This window comes from Oculina patagonica, chromosome 9 (assembly GCF_052425735.1).
Source record: "Oculina patagonica isolate OP01 chromosome 9, crgOcupat, whole genome shotgun sequence".
Lineage (NCBI taxonomy): Eukaryota > Metazoa > Cnidaria > Anthozoa > Scleractinia > Oculinidae > Oculina > Oculina patagonica.
The window spans coordinates 28,168,997-28,187,185 of NC_135766.1; the positions used below are offsets into that span (position 1 = coordinate 28,168,997).

General features: G+C 38.5%; 1 long non-coding RNA gene and 1 pseudogene across 3 annotated transcripts in view; both read right to left on the minus strand.

Moving 5' to 3' along the window:
* Positions 1-4,706, minus strand: part of LOC144665628 (uncharacterized) — a 16,204-nt gene extending 11,498 nt beyond the window's left edge. Inside the window, exons 1-2 of one of the 2 annotated variants that reach the window (XR_013572991.1) lie at positions 4,537-4,706; positions 2,313-2,927 (exon numbers count right to left, since the gene is read on the minus strand). This is a non-coding gene — a long non-coding RNA (uncharacterized LOC144665628). Of the gene's footprint in view, positions 1-2,312; positions 2,928-4,536 lie in introns of those variants that run through there. The other variant, XR_013572990.1, reaches the window with a different exon arrangement.
* Positions 4,707-10,061: 5,355 nt separating this feature from the next.
* LOC144665982 (uncharacterized) lies at positions 10,062-18,158 on the minus strand (annotated as a pseudogene). Its single transcript, XR_013573102.1, has 7 exons — positions 18,075-18,158; positions 17,173-17,244; positions 15,951-16,068; positions 14,201-15,385; positions 13,480-13,586; positions 12,559-12,608; positions 10,062-11,890 (listed from the first exon to the last, which is right to left on the minus strand). The product of XR_013573102.1 is annotated as an uncharacterized LOC144665982 (transcript).
* Positions 18,159-18,189: the final 31 nt, after the last annotated feature.

An 18,189-nucleotide genomic window follows, 5' to 3' on the forward strand; every position in this document is an offset into this window, starting at 1 on the left:
ATTTATTTAAATTCTAAGGTGCGGTCTGCGGAATCGGTCTGCGGTTGTCTTCAAAAACACCAATTATGACGTCACAAGTTTTTATTTCCGACAATTTTCCGAGAGCACTCTACGATTCTGAAGGCCTAAAAAAAGCATTTTTCAACTAGCGATATCTCTGCGATGCAATATCCAATTACTTTGAAACTTCGGGATATGTTTATTTGGCTCTTAATAAACACATGGGCAAAAAAATCGAAATTTTTGTTCATTTGACCTTTTAACAATGGGGAATGAAGTCAGTGCATATTTCTCTTAACCAACAGATCCGGCAGTGCTGAAGCTAGGGGATCAATCACAGCATGTGCTTTGGAAGTCTTTTTCAGATAATCTCTAGATCTTATTTTGGTTTGATCACGTCCCGACAATGCTGCGTAAGCTCATTCTGTTTCCGTAGTCAGTTGTCATATCGGGCGGTCGGGGGAAGGTTTCTCCCCTAAATAAGCTCTACAAGTATGTGTGTCGCCAAAGGGCATGGTTTATCGAGGCGTTTTTGCGTGAAAAGGGGTATAAGGTAAATGGGTTTAAATTTGACCACCATTAACTGCATTTACTATAGATCGTTTTCACTCACGTAACCAGCGGCCATATTGTTTAACTAAAACAGAAGATTATTGTTGAATAAAAATAGAGTTTAATTTCCGGAGGAATGGCTTGGTACACCAATATGGCTGCCGTTCCTCTGTTTTGGAAAACCAATATGGCTGCCGTTCCTCTGTTTTGGAAAACCAATATGGCTGCCGTGACGTCATATGAAAACGCTCTACAAATCATGGCAGTCACCAACACTTGCAGTTTGCTAACTGTCATTTTGCGTGACATTGCGTGACCGGCGCTTTGTTACAGATGACGCGACTTGAAAGTGCACTTTATTTGAATTGACTTTTACTTTGGACGTTCCCTTGCATTGCATCGTTCTCATTTATACATGGCTACCACAGACATCAGTTTTCAAAATTTCCTTACTCTTCCCAGAAAAAAAATTCCCTGACAAAATGAAAACAAACTGATTGATATAGCAGTAGTCCCAAGCCTACAGCCTTCAATGGTATAAAATCAGTTGTAAAATTGTAATTTTTCCGGACTTTTCTTAATTCGAAATGTTGAAATTCCCTGACTTTCCCTAACCTTCAAGAATTTTATTTTTCCCTCACCCTGGCCAATTTCGGACCTGTGGCAACCCCGTTTTATTGTGCAGTAACTCTAAATCAGGGACATAGCAGAAAAAAGAATGGGATAAGTACAAGCACAAAAATAAAATAACACGTTATTTTCACCCTGCTCTATTTTATTAGTTTACACTTTTATCACGTTGTGTCTCACAACTACAAGTAATTATTTTGTGGTAAAGCACAATTAAATGAAAAAATGCTGATCAGTACCCATGCAACTACACAAGAACTACCATTATTATACATTGGTGTCACCAGCTTGATTTTGATTGGCTTTAAGCACGCAGCTAATTCTTGCTTGCTGTTTCTCTTACGTCATACTTACAGACATTAGATTTTACATATGTAGAAGTGACGTCATACCTACAGACAATAGTTTTATGCATGCAGAAGTGACGAAAGGTTGTAAGCTTATAAAAGTATATTTTGTGAGCGCTCTTGTCTTTACAAGTGCAGCTCAGGAATGTGCGCGCATAATAAAACAATTATTGGATTCGGTTTTCGCATGATAGCGATAATTATCAAGGCCTCAGTTTCTGTTATCCGCCTCAGCCTTCGGCTTCGGCAAATAATAGAAACTTTGGCCTTGATAATTATCGCTATCATGCTCAACCTCATCCAATAATTGTTAATTAACTTTCTAGCCCTATCTTCCTTAAAAATATAAAACAGCAAAATCAGCTTGAAACCTACACAATACATTCTTGGCACGATAAATTATGATCTGATCTGGCTCTCCAGGAATTCAATTTAAAACTTGATAATGAGATTTGCCTTCTTGAAACGGGCAGTCGAAAGTTATTTTTTTAAGTAGGTTTAGCAGGAAACAAGTTTTCTTTTAACATTTTGCTTGTCGCTCTGTGTACTCAGGGCATGCACGTTTCGAGAATTGAAAAAGAAAATTCAGTTACGCCACTTAAAACCATACGTTTTTTATTCCAAGCTTTAGGACTCATTTCTTGTCGTTTTATTACTGGATACGATCTGTTCCCGATTTTACTAAGTTTGAATACTAAGTCAGGATGACACCATAAAATTATCCGAGCCGTTTTCTACTGATAACCTAACATGATATTCAGAGAACGCTGTCGTCACGACAAAATCAATTATTTCAATTTAATTCCCGGTAATTACTTTGCTACATTTATCCTTTACAACAAACAACTATAATTATTGTATTTAATAATTCAATTCGTTTTTTGCATATTATGAGTAAATGATACTAATATGTGGACTGACACATTGAGTAAATGAAGTTTTCTAATATCCCGCTTCTTAACTTCTAAAGGATTTAATATTCTACTAATAATTAATTTGCAAGGTTTACTTTTTATTGTGCAGGGCGTGTAAAGCTTAGTTTCCGAACTCCGTGATTCCTTCAGGTAGTTTCATAGAAGACTTCAACTTCGTCAGGTTGAAAGTAGATACTACCCCCCAGGAATGACCGGGCGAAAGAGGATAGAAAATGGTAACCAGGTGGCGGGCTGTATGTGTATCCAAGGCTTGCACCAGATTTGGCGTTGGAGGAGGCGTGGTCGACAATGCTAATATCGATTCCACCTCCAAAGGATGGTCCAGAGTTATCGCAATTGTAGATCGAGGTTTCCCGATTATCTCCCTCTCCATTTTGATCCAGTTTCAGTGGCTGCCAACCAGGCTTGTTAACCAGTGAAAAGAGGAAGGATGATGAATCGTACCGATACGGCTGACAACCGCCTATTAAAAAAATAAACAATGGAACAAATGTCAAACATTTATGAGACTAATAAACAGTTTGGACCGCTTTGCATTTAACGCATTTTATATTATATAAACTGCAGTGCTTTAGCGAGTGGTAGCAAATCGAGATAAATGATATTACACATGTGTGGAAAAAATGATATTCACACATGTGTGATATCATTTTGACCAATCAGCTTGCAGAGTTTGCCATGTTTCAATGCTCAATAAGCCAAAGTAACTCGATATTAGTCGAAACATCTTCGGATCTTCCTCGGCAATCTTCGGCAATCTCCGGCAAACTTCGGAAATTTTCGGAAATTTTCGGAATCATTCGTACAACCTTCGGACAACATTTTGAAAATTTTTGGAAATCTTCGGAAAATGGTCGGAAATCTTCGGAAAATCGTCAAAACATCGTAATTAGTAGGTTTATATAAATAAACAGAATAATTCATGGTTGCTTGGCGATATGAAATTCATATCTCCGATATAGATTTGTGGACAACATTTCACTTTAATTAGACTGGAAATATCTTGTTCGCGTTTCAAGTAATCTGAAACTGTAATCTGGGTGGTTTGGGAGTATTTTTGGGAGGGGATAGTTTTTCTCAAAGGATTAGTAAAATTTAGAGAAATAAGAATCATTACACGACTAAGGCGGTCCAAGGGTCAATAACTAAATCAGCCAATCAGATTACTTTATTTCCGGTCCCGCGAGGGCCGATATTTTCGCATCAGGGCCGATATTTTCGCATCAGGGTATCGCATCGGGTTTTGTCCCGGATGATCCCGCGCTAATTCTCGCGCTTTTTTCAGCGCAAGATTTTTGCAAGATTTTTTCGGAGTTTTTTTGCTTTGAAAATGAAATGACCTTAACACAGAAATAATTATAACCCCTTTAGGGACTGGTCAATAAGTACCAGGGGGGAGGGGGGTGGGCCGGAGCAATTGGAAAAGTGGTGGCTTGAAAATTTGTGACCCATCCCTTCCTTCTGGCTCAAAACTGACTGGCCCACCCCTTATAAGAGGTTGAAACCCACCCCCTTTGCTAAAAAAAATCGAGGGACCAATCATTTGTTTATCATCTGTTAGGGGTTAGAGGTTTTTGATTTGACATCAGCTTTTAAAGCGGAATTCCTTACATAGACCACCCTAACTTTCCCCTGATGGACACTGCTGTTCCATGTACGTCTTTCCCTTTTTTTAACACACCAGAGAAGAAAGAATTTATCACTTCCTAAACTAGTCTTTTGTAAGTTTCCACATATTTGTGTGTAAAGTCCATGGGAAAATTTAGACACAAACATATGCGAAAACTGAAACAGTATGTAATATTAATTCATAAACAATTATTGAGTAGTTCATATTTTTAAGCAGAAATTGAAAACAGAAACTACAACCACTGTCCATCATTCATATTTTGCAAAGTGTTTGAGAAAAGAGTATTAAAAGGGCTAAAGCCCGATGTTACTCTATACCAATCTTGCCTTAAAAATGCCTTTTCATGAAGCATGCTTAAGTTTTGGGGCCAATTTGTGTAGCGATATTTATTTTACTTTTGAGTATGCGCATGTATTAAAAAAAAAAGAATCATGTCACTTACTAGTCCATGAGGCGCCGGTGTACCCCCCAAAGATGTACTTTCCGACACGTACGATCGTAACAGTGGGACCTTTATCGTTGCAGTTGGTATGAAAAGTTGCTGCAGCCCAGCCATCCTCCGACGCACGCCAACAACGCTTCCACTGAGAGTTGCTTTGCACGACAGGCTCTAAAAATTCACCTAAAGCGGGGCTGAAACCTCCAAACCAGCTGCTTCAGGTTCTGAAAAGGTGGAATTCAATTAATTTAAATAACCTTTGACTGTTAAGGCCGAGACATACGAGAGTAAAGGATATAATTATAGTATGTCCGAAAATTATTTTTTGATATACGTCACGTGGGATGATGACATCACATCACGTGACAATTACATCATGACGTCAAAACAGCCGCCATATTGCATCCGCCATTTTGGATTTCAAAGTTTTTTATAAAACGTCAGAAAACAGCCCAAATTTTCTGAAAAGTACTCAAAATTAAAAAAATGGTGCAAAAAACCTAAAAAGGTGAAAATAAAAATCTGGGGAAACGTGTCGGTCAAAATGCCGTTGCCATGGTAACGTCAAGTTCCCGACCAAACAACCTACCCTAGATAAACTCGCAAAGTTTGGCAGCGTTTGATTGAATCTTGACAAAGTTATAAGCGTTTAATGCAGCTCGGGCACTTCCCCCCCCCCCCCGGCCCCCCCCGGTCTGGATAGGGTTAGAGGTAATCATTTGAAAATAGTACTGACCAAAATTAATTAATAATATAAGAGCATAAAGTAAGAAAACAGCGTTTATCAACTTACTTGTTTTAGAGCCGCCCTTTTCTTGCAACTCATTGATCGTTTTATTCAGTTCTTTTATCTTTGAGCAAGCTGGAATGAAATTATTCCAATCATAAGAGCTTCAAAAATTGTTATAAAAACAACCTCCTAAATTCATAGATTATATTAAAGGAACTGGGTCATCGGGGGATTGTTTACAATGAAGAAGAAAAAAGAAAAAAAATCAGAAAAAGGGTATAGTTGAAATAAAAAATTCGCAATTAAACTTATATACATTAAAATTAAATTTGTATTTACAAATTTAAAATATGTTTAAAATTGCCACCAAATTCGATGAAATATAAAAATAAGCCCTTAGTATAAAATGGTGAAGGAACATTTTAATAACACAGCAAATAAAAAAGAAAGAACGGATGGCCAAAAAGTAAAGATCATTGAAACGGATTGCGATATGGGTTTTTGAAATACTGTTTGGCTGAACAGTTTTCAAAGTTAATCTCGTTCGCTTGTATAACGCCCGGAAGCCACATTTGGTTGTAATGAAGCTGTGGTTTTTCATTTAGATCCATAGAAGTAATTGCCTTGCAAACATTAAGTTTCATAGCGAGTATTTGGCAAAACTTAAAAAATTAACTTAACTCTGCAGTGACACAGTCCCGCACCGGGTATTTATTCTTACCGTCGCATTTTTCCAGCGTTTTTATTTTTTCTTCCTGTTCTTCCATCTTTGCTTCCTGTTCTTTCGTCTTTGCTTCCTGTTCTTGCATCTTCGCTTCCTGTTCTTGCATCTTTGCTTCCTGTTCTTTCGTCTTTTCTTCCTGTTCTTGCATCTTTGCGTCCTGTTCTTTTATCTTTGCTTCCTGTTCTTTCGTCTTTGTTTCCTGCTCTTCCATCTTTGCTTTCAGATCCGCCATGCTCTTTTGCGATATTTTTACCTTTTGTTTCAACCGCCCTCCCTTAGCCAGGACGGGTTTGAATTCTTCCGTCAGCATGAACATCAGCAGAAATGTCACAAAAACGATCTTCAGATGACTGGCCATTTCTGTGAAAGGAAAAGAAGAATACCGGAGTATTGATATAAAGAAAAATTGCGTGGTGATGCGCAATATAAGCGCATTGCTGTAACCTTTTTTTGCTAGAGGTCTTTTGAATCGCCTTTAGCAGTTTCACAGTGATCTCTTCCGCTTCGACACGCTCCGCCTAAAATATAATACCAAAACTCTCGCATGTCAAAAAGGCGTCGCTGACTAGGGTCCTTTAATTTCCCTAATTTTCATTGTCAGTTTTACTTTAAATTGTTCTCTTATTAGAACGTCAGAAGTACACATATATACTCTAGGACATAACAAGTTTGGACCCCGAATTAGCGTACCTAGTAGCTGAATTTAAAGGGACTATGTCACGGATTTAGCGAGATTTTTGAACAGCCAAAGATATATTTCTGTCGCAGAAAACCTAAATATAGTGGTACATTTTTATTAAAACTTGCTATATTAGAGCACTAAAACTGTTAACGAACATCTTTGGCTGCGAATGGCTCAGATGGAAATGGATTGCAACTTGAAAAATTAAAGTAAGGCTTACTTTTTCAAGTTAATTCCGCGTGTCTTCAAAAATTCGACATTTATAGGCGTAGCTTGATTTCTATCCGCAAGTTATATCTTCCTTTAGGTGTTCAAAAATAATGTTTTGTACGAGTTTAGTTGCCTACCACTGATTTCAGAACAGTTTATACCAAAAATCTCCGAAATTCCCGTGACGTTAAAGGATTTTTTGGCGTGTTAGCTTCCCGTCCTTGCTTTTTTGTGCTTACTTGATACAAGTCAAAAATGACACAAAGATATCGTTTTTTCAATTTCACTTATGAATCGGCAGAACAAACAACACAGACAAGAAATTCCAGAAAAAAACATCATGTTTACAAACAAAGTTTAAATAATTATTTAAATGTTTTTTGAACTCGTGAAAAGTTAACTTGCATCAAATTTATTGGCCGAAAAAGATGACTTCTTGTAACAACATTTCTGCTTACTTACCGGGTTGTTGCCCTGATTTTTACTGTCAAGTAAACGGAAGTTAACGCTTCAAAGTAGCTGCTTTGGATTTAGTGACGCTTCAATCCTACGGTGAAAGAATACATGTATACGAACGATTAGCTAGCAAACATGTACATATTACAGTATCAGAAAACAAAATACAATTGTTCAAACGACCGAGAACTTACTTCGTCTCTGCTTGCCTAAACACCAATACTCTTCTGGTAATGTGCACGAGCAATTAAAAGGATAAGTTCGAGAGTAAAGCTGACAGGTAGCTTTTCTATTGGTTACTTATGACGTCATGAGTTGTACTATTGGTCGCCATAATTAAACAGGCGAGAATCGTTTCCTAGGAATTTAACCGACGTGTCAAAAATGTGATCTTTCCCGCGCTGGAAACACGGAACACGGTTAGGTTTAAGCTTTTAATTTAAGTCTGCTACAAGACTTGGGAAAGCACACGCTAGTGTACATAATGCCAGAACTAAGTAAACTTAATAGACTGCTACAATTGGAAATCACTTACTATTGTTGTTTTTGTGATTCAATTATTGCGTGCAGCGAAAATTATGATGTGTAATTTGGGCCTGATGGTTGCCGAGCATTTATTCGTTGTCAAACGCTGATAGACGTCTTCAGAAAGTTACGCTGCTCAGATATACTGTATTCAGTTCTGCTTTTAATTCTGCTCCGTTCTGCGGGACGTTCTGAACAATTGTTGACGCAGTTTTTTTTTTTTTTGACCTGTGACCTGTAAGAAGAGGTTACAACTCTGGGCAAAAATGTTTGTTGTGCAGAAAATTCTGCCTGGAGATAGCTTTTCCACTTGACACAATTCAAATTCTGTTCAGGCAAAGCTGTTCCAATGGATTTTTATTTTTTTTTTTTTTTTTTTTCAACCAAAAAAAAAAAAATTCTGCTCAGATCATGTATGATCAATTCTGCTGTAAATTCTGTTCAGATCATATGTGAACTATTCTGCTGTAAATTCTGTTCAGATCATATGTGAACTATTCTGCTGTTAATTCTGTTCAGATCATGTATGATCTATTCTGCTGTAAATTCTGCTCAGATCATGTATGATGTTTTTTGCTGTAAATTCTGCTCAGATCATGTATAATTTATTCCGCTGTAAGTTCTGCTTAGATCATGTATGATCTATTCTTCTGTAAATTCTGTATGTATGATAAATTCTGCTGTAAAAACTGTTCAGATCATGTATAATTTATTCTGCTGTAAGTTCTGCTCAGATCATGTATGATTTATTCTGCTGTAAATTCTGCCTAGATCTTGTATGATCTTTTCGGCTAAAAATTCTGTTTAGATCATTTATGATTTTTTCTGCTGTAAATTCTGCTTAGATCATGTATGATTTTTTCGGCTAGAAATTCTGTTTAGATCATGTGTGATTTTTTTCTGCTGTTTATTCTGCTCAGGTCATGTATTTTCTATTCTGCTGTAAATTCTGCTCAGATCGTGTTTGATCTATTCTGCTGTAAATTCTGCCTTAGATCATGTATAATTAATTCTGCTGTAAATTCTGCTTAGATCATGTATGATCAACAATAACAAGAAGGCCTTCTCTTTCAACTTGTCAAGTGTCAATTCTATTAAAAATTCTTCTCAGATCATGTAGAAAGGAAAAGTGGTTTAGCCATCGTCATTATTAAAAGTACAAAAACATAAAGATTAATAACAAGTTCCGAATGAAATTTACACCGATGAACTGAAAAATACATATTCTATTTATTGCTTGAAAATTGAGCCATCTCCTACCATATTTTCCTTGAAATTGTGGCTTGATTTTTTGCGCCCGAATAAAGGGGTAGAGGTCTTTCGAGTGTTATTTGTGATAATTCACCGAGTCTTTTTTTCACAGCTTCAAACCCTTTCTAACTCCTTGCAATTTGGGAAAGATAACATTATTTCATTCCCAAAAGAATTCAGTGTAAACCCCTCTACTGTTTTGCGTAGCAATCACTTTCAGAGCCTCTCGTGTTCCTTCAGTATTTTTGTCGCTTTTTATAAACCATGTTCACGCCTAAATATCAGAAACACGACTTTTTCCGTGCTCCCAGCGAAATTGTCCTTTGTTCGCTTGTCTATTATGTTATGGCCACAGTCCCTTATTCCCTAAAAGCACAATTTTTAAACGAGCACTGCCAATACATAATTAGCAAATTTTAGCACTTTTTGGTGCATAAATTCATAAAGTTTAGTAATTATGGTGTATTTTCTACGTACAGAAACGAATTAAATTTAGGTAGTATGTTCTTGCGATGCGTGTTTTGGCTTCGCTATACTGAGTAGTATTGACAGCTGACGGCCGAGACAAACTGCCATAAAACAAAAATAAATTTACAACAACAGTTTATTTAGAAACATCATAATTAGGCTTCGTTATTGCGCGCCTCTATGTACAGAATCTACGTCAGTTTGTGAGCATAATTTCGGACTGATCAGGAGCATAATCTGGGATTTCTGGCATAATTTTGGCATAATTTGGCAAAATTTCGAGCACTGCCAGTAGCAAAATATGCCACTTTCAAGAGCACAATCCGCCAAGGCCAAGCTCCACGGCCCGCAACCTAACCATCAACCCCCGCGCTCCCTGTTTTCCCGCATTAACCATCCGGCCAATCGGCGCCTGGGGACGAGGCAGGTTTTGGCGCCAATTCTTCACTCCCTGTAGCTACGTAAGTTGAAACAAAACGATCTTCTTGTCTTGTATATAACTTTATTTGAAAATAAAAACTCAATTTTCTGTATAGATTAATACACAATATTTCTCACTTCATAATCAAATAAGGGCTACTCATTGCCAACTGTTTACAAGTTTAAAGTCTGAACATCTATATCACTTCTCGCTGTTAAAAAATCTGGCAAAAAACGCCCGTGTATAACTTTAACTTGATCTGCCTCTACTTGTTACATTTGATTACTTTTATATACTGTAAAATTCCGGTTATAATCCCTGGGCTTATACAACTTCGTAAGGGGTTTAAGGTGGGTTTATTAATGGGGGGGGGGGGGCTTACAATCGAAAAAAAAAAAACATTACGGTTTCGAAACAAGCTATGCCAGCGTTGATCGAAATACGTTTTAAACAGGGGCACCCAACGGAATATTTCGTTAAAATATCTGTTCGGAAGACGATTTGAGATCTAGAATTTTCGGAACATTCATTGTTAATTTTTTTGCTTGCCTGCCTTTCCTAGGATTTTCGAATATCTAAAAAATGGTATAATTTTTCATTTTTAACGGATTTTAACTCTAAAAAGGTCACCTAGAATTTTCGGGAGCCTTTCTCTGGCTGGAATTTTTTCGAAAAGGTAAGTTTTGATCCCTATAACTTTCGGATCACTAGACTTTCAGCTAGGAAATCCGAACAGATAAAAAATTTTTCGGGGATAAAAATATGCTTATATGGGCTTATATCTACCGTTTAAATACTAAAATACGTTCGACGGTGCTATCTTTAAGTGGTTTTGAACTATATTCTCGATGGGTGCCCCTGTTAAAAGATGAAAAGTCATAATAGGGCGCTCTTTGCTGACTTCATTGTTTGCATTTGGCCTCATTAGGATACAACGTTGCGTAGAGAAGGCATCGTTCTACATACGAAGTGACAAAGTGATATTTATAGAGCTCTTGAAACTTAATTATCGGCCAAATTTTCAGCTCTTTGTGTGTCAAGGAGATATAAGCGTCCAATTAAAACCTGCAAAATTTCTGGGTGGTAAAAGCGCCAATGAGCCCATACATTCTTTGTAAAATATCAAGTTTTTAAACCTTCGTCACAGAAAAAGTGTTTAATACATCGGGCTCAAAAATCGAAGCGCTTATGCTAATGAGACAAATATTGTAAACAAAGATTCCCATATAAAGCAATATTTAGCCCTATTCAATACTCTCATCCAGCAATGGGGGGCTTCTATCCGGAGATTCTTATAACCGGATGGGTTTGTTTTGTCTCCAGGTAGATGGGCCTATAACCGGAATGGCTTATAAGTAAGGGGGGGGGGGGGAGGTAGGAGCTTATAACCGGAATTTTACGGTAAAGGCTTATGTCAAATTCATTTCCCCCCTTTCAATTTATCTCGCAATTTCTAAACATAAAGTCATCACGCCGTCAAAATATAAAAATCGTTTTTTTTTTTCCTTTTTTCACTATTTGCTGGCGTTGGTGAAACGTTTGAGAGTATTTTAAAATTTAACTTTGAGTTTGTTTCTAATGAAGATCGTCGCGTCTTTGTTTTGGGCGTTTATAGGGAACTTACTACAAACTTATTGTCCATTTCAAGTTAGTTTGTCCAAATTGGTAACTGAATTCTATCGATCTTGATTCCATATTTCTAACATCCTTTAAAGCACAGTTGATTTCTTGCCGGTTTGTCATGTTGCGTGGAAAAATGTCTTGTCTACGACTAAACTACTGATCATTCCTTTCTTGACGTCTTTTTCCAATTCAGCGACGTCACCAAGGAGTTTCAGTGACGTCATGACCTTGGAGAATCTTGGAGACTGGGCCGGTTCGCGGACCTCTCTGTTGATGAGAGAAAGTTAAACGTCACGTGACCTTCTAAGTGATGTGCTATTAAATGAGCTTACAAACATATCAGTATTTTTTATACCAGAGAACAGTGCTATTTTTTACCGCCGCCTGGTTAGCCTGCGAGAGCAGACGGCTTCTTCGGCTTGAGTTTACTCTCGCAGGCTACCGCCTGCTTAGTTCAGTTGGTAGAGCGATGGACTGCCGTGCGGGAGGTCGAGGGTTCGAACTCCAGACCGGACCAACACTCAGAGTCTTAAAATAACTGAGGAGAATGTGCTGCTTTTGTAATTACATCGCAAATGGTTAGACCTTCTAGTCTTCTCGGAAAAGGACGATAAACCGTAGGCACCGTCTCCTGTATCTTCAGTCTTATAGCAGGGGACGTTAAAAAACCCACATACTATGATTCGCAGAGTAGTGGACGAAGCTCCCGGTATTCTTGTTTTTCTCTCTTTTTTTTGTGCTGAATAGATAATTTCCTATCCATCTATATTATGGTTTCACAGTATTGGTCTTGGTGTTTTTAACCAATTAAAAAAAACTAATTGGCTCCGATCTGATTAGTTCTAATTATAAGGGCCTATATGTACATTCAGTTAAAAGACCCTTATAGCAGTTGAGTCCTAATTACCCTTATAATAGAGCTTTGAAATACTCACGAGAAGGAAATTTCCGACACCACCGCATTACTTCCTAGAGCTGTTTCAACCTGCATTTAAAATAGAAAATTAAATGAAGGAAAGTTTTTAAAAAGATGACCAAAATCAACAAACTCATTTCTTCACTTTAAATATAAACGGTTAGGAAAAAGTCTTGAAAAGACTATATACATTGATGGTTAGTTGCCTTGCACATATTTTGATTTCTCTCTGAAGTTGTTCATGATCCCTTTTATCCGATTGTGACGGCGACAAGTACTCAGTTTGCAGTACAGTCTGTCCCTTCCAAGATTTTTCCAAATTCGAAAGGTAGTCGCTGTCCTTGTGGAAAGTAGTACCAGCTGAGGGTAAGAAATGACTGAGCCTGCGGTTTTCGTAACCAAAGTTGCTAAGCAACATGATGACGTGCCGCAGGAGCCCATTACCGTCTGTGAAGCGGCGTTTCCACAAGCAAAGTTAATTGGTTTCGGATAGCCAACCACAAGCGATTTCTTAATTATCTGTTGGTACGTAACTATACAATACCTTTCACATGGGAAGTTAACATGGCGGACACATGCGAGGAATCTTCTTTGGAGTGTTCTCACAGCATTTCGAGCGATGATTTCAGTATTTCCTCGCATAGTAGTAGCTGACTTCATGGGAAACAGTAATTTTCGCGGTAAATAAAAGCTTGGCTAAAATTAACTTATACTTGTGAAAACGCCATTCACAAATAGATGGAAGTTGCGCGCTCCGGGTAATTATGGGCTCCAGTGTGCTGTTATTGTGCTCTGTTTCCATGACAACCTTTTGAGTACTTCCGCGCTATAAGAAACGGAAACCATTCAAATGCTTCAACCCCTTTGCAACTGGTAAGGCCAAGTTTCGTTCAGTTAATTAAGTTTGATATTTTTTTAATTTTTTTGACAGTCTTCTTACCTCTCGTTTCACGTTGTTCGCAAGAATACTATAAGCTGTTGAATTCTCATTCGCGTACCCACTATGGAAATCTTGGTTCAAAACAAAAGACACTTTGGTTCCTTTCCCTACGAAAAAACACGAAACAAATATTGAAGCAAAATAAGTCACTTATTAATAACAAAATGCATTAAATGCCAAGGAAGAGACTGGGCAACCCAACCCATGCGCTTTGTACACGAGCCTCTAGCTCGGATAGGGAGGGCAACCTCATCCCGCATACTCTAATAAATGGATTAATTGATTGATTGATTGATTGATTGATTGGTTGATTGATTGATTGATTGATTGATTGATTGATTGATTGATTGATTGATTGATTGATTGATTGATTGATTGATTGATTGATTGATTGATTGATTGATTGGTTGGTTGGTTGGTTGGTTGGTTGGTTGGTTGGTTGGTTGGCTGGTTGGTTGGCTGGTTGGTTGGTTGGTTGGTTGATTGGTTGAGATGCTAGTCCATTGCAGGGTTACCCCCAGCAGTAAATTTGCCGGTACCTATTTATATACCTGGGTGGAGAGAGGCACTATGAGAGATAAGTGTCTTGCCCAAGAACACGACACAGTGCCCCGGCCAAGGCTCGAACCCGGACCACTCGATCCGGAGTCCAGCGCACTTATGTAAGACCACTGCGCCTCCTACATGAAATGTTATGTTACTCGTATAAAGGTTTTATTACCTAAATCTGATTGCATTTCCGTATCTTTATCCGCATCAGAAACACGCGGGACTTCATTTCGGCTTGAGGCTCCTACAGTCTCGTGTGATATCTTGATGGCTTGAAGTTTCCCAAGCTTCATCATCTTCTCCATTAAACTGATCCTCTGGTGGTGTTGAGGTGTTACAAATAACTGGACATCTTCATTCCTTTCAGCTTCACCAGACCCTGAACCGGATGTCTGACTATCATCGTAACTTTGAGATTGAGGAGGACTGGGGCTACCGGAACCGGAAGCAGTATCTCGGCTCACCTGCAAAGGTATACCAGTTTCAAAAATGGCGTCTTCGATCTCGTGTGAATCGGTTTCTTCTTGCTTTTCGTCATCTTTGGAATCCATTTCAGCAGGAGCAGCACCGGAACCGGAAGCTACTTCATCATAAGGACCAGCCAGTATATCGAAATGCGGATGTGTCCAAACGTCGGGAGCAGAATCACCGGAAGCGCTGCCAGAGGCGATCGCATCCTCCTCGGCCTTGGAGATAATTGACCGCGAATTTAAGCTACCACCCTCCCCTCCCTGTTCACCTTCGGACTCGTAACACCCATCACCGGAAGAGCATCCAGAATCAGATTCTGAATCAGCGGAAGAAGTGTCAAAGGGTGCGTCATCTTCACCGGAAGTGACATCTTTATCAGATCCACTGGCCACCAGAAAATCACCTCTTTGACTTAATTTCTCGCCAGATGTTGCCTCGCTATGAGAGCTGCCGTCATCAGAAACCCGTGTCGTCTCCTCAGGCGTAGAAATCTCGGATCTACGGATCAAGTGGAGTTCTCGGTCGCTTCCTCTGGTGTCTGCGTCAGGTTCAATTCTAACAACAGGCCAAAAATTAACACCAGCAGTATCAACACCGGAACCGGAAATAGACTCCTGCTGATCACCTGTGCCGTCTTGCTGTTCGGCCTCTCCATGAAAACGAGACTCTTCTTGCTTGCTTGTTGAGGCACGAAAAAGAGGCTCGTCTCTCTCCTCTCCAGACCCTGACGGGCTTTGTGCGGGACCATCATCTTTGTCAGACTGTGAAGCCGAGCTTTCTTGTTCCTCGAAGTTTTCAAAGTCTGCAGCAACTTCCGGTATTACCTTATGTTCGTCACCAGTTCCAGAAGCCTCGTTTCCAGACGCGCTCAAGTCACCAAGAATGTCTGCAAATACATTAGCATCGAAAGCTGTTAAACAACTGCACTCTAGTTACAGTATTACTAAGCGTTTCAAAAGTAATTGATAAACGTCTTTCCGCTTATACGGGCTCATTCTTCAGGTAAACAAGGAAAAAAAGGGATGATGTGTTTTCGACTGAGTTCTTCTTGAAATTGTCTTTTGAATATTTTCGGTCATATTGATACATCGCTCGAATTTCGTACCTACACTTTACTACAACCTTTTTCCCCCATCAGCTCCCGCGCGCAAGCCCCTCCTTTCAACAGTTTTCTTTCCTTTTTTCTGTATTTTCTGGTTTCAATTTCGCATTTCTTTAATTCAACGCAGTTTTCCGACTTTCCCAGGGAAATTCCGTAGCATTCTCTTCCGTTCAGAAATTTTCGGAAGTTTTGGTAGAATGGGAAAGCGCCCAACGTTTCAGTTCTTCCCAACAACGCCTTGCGCGCATGTCAACTCAAAGTATATACAGAGTGTTAAGTGAAAGGAAGATCATTTGCATTATGAGTAGCTAGTTTGTTTGTAGTTTAGTTAATATATTAAGGCGATTACCGTCACAGTGGCCGCAACTGTACGGGCACACCAAGGCTCATGTAATCCTTGTAGTCACTCAATTCACAATAGTTATGTTTGGCCCACTTTCCACAAAGCTCGTAATGATCACGGCAGTCTGGTTAGAATTAATGTTGGCACGGTATTAGAGCTAATGTTGGAACAGTATTAAAGCTAATATTGGCACAGTGTTAGTGATAATACTGACACAGTATATTAGAGCCAATATTGGCACAGTGTTAGTATGCGAGTGCGCGCGTTTGTCAAACGAAGACTAGATTTTTGGCCCATAAAACGCGTGTTATGCAGACTTTGCAACTCCGGTTATAAAGGCTGCCTGAGCGGGCGTGTTATTTGCATATTACCATTCCCCAAAATTAGTTAGATAATTAGCTTTGAAAACAGTAAATAGTACCTTTATATTATAGCATATTTTTATAACCGTCACACTTTCTTTCCAGTCAAACGTTAATCTCAAAACCATTTAACGGCCAAACTTGAGTAATTACACATTCAACTTGCAATTGATTGTCTTTTGCTATTTAAAATGAAACATGCTTAGTGTTTTCGGCTTTGTACCAACAAATTGACTTTCTTTTCGTCCAGTCATGTTGTCAAAAACATCTTGCTCTTCACAATTAACGACCAGGCCAGTGACTGGTCACTGCCGTGAGTTGTAGTTCCTGGTGCTTACACGTCTCATGTTTGAATTTTCTCTCGGCTGTTAAAGGACCTTGTCACGGTTTTTAGCCAAATTTAGGCATGGGAAATCAATAAAATTCGGTGAAAAATAAGAATAACCTCTGATAACAATGAAGGAACATTTCAATAACATACCAAATACAAAAGAAGGTACGGATGGCCAAAAGCGACGAAGATTGAAACAGATTGCAATATGAGTTTTTGAAATATTGTTGGGCTGAACAGTTTTCAAAGTTAGTCTCGTTTGCTTGAAACTTTAAATTATAATGCCCAGGAAGACACAGTTCAGTTGGTTGCAATAAAGCTGTGGTTTTGTCATTTAGATCCATAGAAGTAATTTCTTTGCAAACATTAAGTTTCATTTGACTTTCATAGCAAGTATTTGGCAAAACGCAATAAAATAAACGTAACTCAGCCATGACATAGTCCATTTAAATTCCCGGCACGTATACACTAAGATTTCTCCTTGCAAATAGGAGCTTTATTTATGATAAGATTGACAATCATACGGCGGCCTTACCGTTAAGGGGCATCGCGTCCGTCAAATACAAACTCGTCACAACCACAAAAACCATGAAGACCCTCATCTTTCCTACGAGACAAAACATCTGACTGAGAATTTTGTTATTACTACGAAAAATTAAAAATTATTTCAACAGTTTTATCTGCAGGAAAATAAGGCGTTTACCGACCCGTGATATCACTAAATACAGACCTCAGTGATAGCTAAAGGGCTCGATTTTTAAGGGGATCGTTGCTCTATGCTTTCCTACCAAGATATTTTCAGAAAAAGATATATATATGTGATATTTTCAGTGGTGAAACACGTTAGCAGTCCGGTGACCGGTCAATAAGTTTTGTATCAACTGGAAGGTCCTGTGGGTGCAGGTTACTTATTGTATTCCATGTGGTATCTTTATCATATTTTACTGGGGCTGGATTCAACATGAAAAAACATTTTCAACGAAAAGACTTCTTCACTTGATATTTAGGAAGTGTATTACTTTACTATATATTCTTCATAAAAATGTTTTTTAAATTTATTAAAGTTAATTCTTTAATAAAATCTTTTACGACCTATAATATTTAGATACGCAATGGGACTACTAGAAACATGCGATAATAAATAAATTTCCTTGAAACTGGCAGCGAAATTTTTCGCCCGCAGATATCAAACAGTTCTTCCGACACAAAGGCAAATTTAAATGCTTGTTGTAGTTTCGAAATTAACGTATCCCCTTCGATGTTAAATAAATGCGTAGATCGCAAAATGCGTCGTTCGCATTTACAACGGTTCACTTGATTTAGAAACGACGATGTGATTCGTAACAAAGCTCAGATATTAATAAGGATTCAGATTAATGCTGATGCTTTCAACAAGCGAGAGATACAAAAGTTTTAAAATATTACAATCGCACACACCTTTGTTTCAGAATTTTCCCGTTGCTTGATCTCTGAGGCTAAAAATTGTCTTGAATGTCGCACCAGAGTTCTGTGGTCTTATTTTCCACAATGGTAGCAACCTGTTCTATACGTC